We start from the raw sequence: 3,667 nt of genomic DNA, 5'->3' as shown, positions 1-3,667 counted from the left end.
ATAATAATAATAATAATAATAATAATAATAATAATAATAATAATATAATGATAATACTAATACTATTAATAAAAAGAAACTAACAAACCATAGTAGTAGCCGCATAGCCGCATCAGTAAAGAAGTAGTAGCAGTAGTCGAGGCAGTAATAATAATAGTAGTATAATATAATAATAATAATAATAATAATAATAATAATAATAATAATAATAATAATAATAATAATAATAATAATAACAACAACAACAACAATAAGATATATGTTTAATAAGTTTTCATTATGTGAATAACTTTTTTGTTTAAGAGATTAACTTGAGTTTAAATTATAATGTGACTTACATGAAAAGGATAATATATTTAACTAATATGAGATATATTTGCTTTTTGAAATTTGAATTGAAGACGTAGAAAGATAAACTAAACCTAGAGTTCTATATGTAGTATTAATTTTTTTCTTTTAAAATTCCCTATTTTTATGTATCCTTTCAAGGAAATTTATTTTTAATTTAAGATAAGGATGAAATTGAATATAATTAGAGACCTAAAATCATGGCTATTTCATTATTAACTTTTGCAATTTGTAAGAGTTTTGAATTAAAAGATTAGATATTTATATTAAAAAAATATTAGTGTTTTTTTAAGATTCTCATTAGCTTGAAATTAGGAACGTAATATTGAAGAGTTCTAAATGAACTCTTACTATTCATAAACTTATTCCTTTCAAATATTATTTAAAATATATTTAATTAAATTAAATAGAAAATATTAGCCTAAATAATAATAGTAGTAGTAGTAATAATAATAATAATAATAATAATAATAATAATAATAATAATAATAATAATAATAGTGCACGTTTAACCCAAAAAAGGTATTAGTACAGGTTGAGCAGTGCTTCTAATTTTTTTTAAAAAAATGTAGTATAATAATAATAATAATAACAACAACAACAACAACAACAACAACAACAACAACAACAACAACAACAATAATAATAATAATAACAACTTTTAAAATAATAATAGTAGCAGCAACGGTAATAGTAATAGGAGTAGTAGAAGTAGCATAGTAGTGTAATGGCTGTAGCAATAATTATAATAATAATAACTAATAACAATTAACATTATCAAGATAGTTATTCAGGAAATTGCATGTCATAGATCCAAATATGAGTAACTTTAGATATTTGATCCCAATAAGAAATGTCTTTAAAAAAATAACCTTCCCTACTTTTTAAGTTTAGTACAAGTATCATTTTACCCCTCTACACCTCAAATATATTTTTAAACTTTTCATACTCATTTGTCCCTCAAATTTTATTTTTTATTTTTTTCACTTTTTATTTTTCCTTTAACTTTATTATTCTATTTTTTATTATTTTCACTTTTTATTTTTTACTTTAATTTTATTTTCATGTTTTAATTCATTTGTCTCAACCTTTATTTTTTTCTCTTTTTTCTTTTTTCTCAAGTATTATCTATTTTTTTTAATTCATTTGTCTTTAACCTTTATTTTTATTTTATTTTTTGTTCTTATCAGTTCTCTTTTTTTCCCCTCATTTTTCTCAAACTTTGTTTTATTTTTTACTCTCATTTTTTATTTTCTCAATTTTTTTAATTCTTCGTTTTTTACTTAATCTTTATTTTTTCTTGTCTTTTTTTCTCAATCTTTTTTTATGTTTCTCTATTTTGTTTGCTCGCTTTTTTCCCTTTTCAGTTTTCTTTTTTCCCCTCATTTTTCTCAAACTTTATTTTTATTTTCCTCACATTTTTATTTTTCTCAAATTTTTTAATTCCTTATTTTTTTCTTGATCTTTATTTTTTTTCTTTCCTTTTTTTTCTCAATTTTTTTTATTTTTCTATTTTATTTGATCATTTTTTTCTAAACTTCTATTATATTTTGCTAATAAATAAAAAATTAGACAATCCGTAAAGGAATCTTTTTTTTTAACTTCAAAACAAATTTAAGGGCATGAATTGTTGTTACGAAGTTCTTTAAATTTTTTTGAGATAAGTCGTGTCTCTAAGGTGAGAACTATAGAATATCTCATAAATAAGTGGTAGTGTCACCTCTTGCCCATGGGGCATAATTTATTATTTGAAAGTCTTTGAGCTAGGTTTTGCCTCTAAGGCAAGAGTTGTAGAGCATCCCATAAATGAAGACATAACGTGGTAGTGTCAACTCTTGCCTGTGGGGCATAATTTATTATTTGAAAGTCCGTGAGCTAAGTCTTGCCTCTAAGTCAAGAGTTGTAGAACATCCCATAAATGAAGACATAACGTGGTAGTGTCAACTCTTTCCCGTGGGGCATAATTTACTATTTAAAAGTCCTTGAGCTAAGTCTTGCCTCTAAGGCAAGAGTTGTAGAACATCCCATAAATGAAGACATAACGTGTTAGTGTCAACTCTTGCCCATAGGGCATAATATGTAGTTTGAAAGTCTTTGAGTTAAGTCTTGCCTCTAAGGCAAGAGTTGTAGAACATCTCATAAATGAAGACATAACGTGGTAACGTCAAATTTTGTCCGTAGGACATAATTTGTAGTTTAAAAGTCTTTAAGCGCAAGAGTTGTAGAACATCTCATAAATGAATACATAACGTGGTAGTTTCAACTCTTGCCCGTGGGGCATAATTTGTAGTTTGAAAGTCTTTGATTTAAGTCTTGTCTCTAAGACAAGAGTTGTAGAACATCTCATAAATGAAGACATAACGTGGCAACGTCAACTCTTGCCCGTAGGGCATAATTTGTAGTTTGAAAGTCTTTGAGCGCAAGAGTTGTAGAATATCTCATAAATGAATACATAACGTGGAAGTGTCAACTCTTGTCCGTGGGGAATAATTTGTAGTTTGAAAGTCTTTGAGCTAAGTCTTTGATACAAGATAAACAAAGAAGACACAGAATCACACACCAAAACAGTCCACAAGTCAAGAAACCGAAGATTATCTTGGTGACCACACTCGGATTCGCTAGTGATAACAATAATGGAGAGAACATCACGTGTTAAACACAATAATCAGCTAGTCCCAAGCTATGATTAACAACAATATATAAAGCACAAGATGAACATAACAATGTGAAGAACAACAACAAGACAAACGACTTACAATACAAGATACCAAACCGTGACAAGATTACAAGAATGTAAATGATAGAAAGATAGACATACACTACTACAAAGTATAAGAACCTAATGTGTTCTCAAACACAAAGACCCTTAAAAATAAAAGTAGCAACACCTACACTCTCAAAGAACACAAGAGGGAACTCAATCCTTCAAGCATCCAAGGTTCCAAGCAAATAAACAACAAGAGTGAATTCACACTCTAATTGTTACCTAATTTCGGCCAAGCCCTTATTGGGAGAGTACTTGTGTGTTTCAAGAGTGAGATACAATATTCAATATCAAAAAGTTGAAAACTAAAACCCTAGAATGTTCCTTTTATAGTGTATTACATAATAGGAGTTAAAAGGACAAAAAGGCCACTCAATGATGGGGCGCCCCTCTAGTGCATGTAGTGGGCTGATTTGGTGTGTATTTAGGTCCTATTTGCACTTTATTTTGTACACGTCAAACCTCGGTCCAAACACGTTCTCTCTTAAATCCATCTACGTGATCGCACTTGTATCATCCTCTCCATCTTGAGAGGAATTTGTCCACAAATTCAAG

Source organism: Capsicum annuum, chromosome 4, assembly GCF_002878395.1.
Source record: "Capsicum annuum cultivar UCD-10X-F1 chromosome 4, UCD10Xv1.1, whole genome shotgun sequence".
In the NCBI taxonomy this organism is placed as follows: Eukaryota; Viridiplantae; Streptophyta; class Magnoliopsida; order Solanales; family Solanaceae; genus Capsicum; species Capsicum annuum.
Note: the sequence above shows the minus strand (reverse complement) of the source record.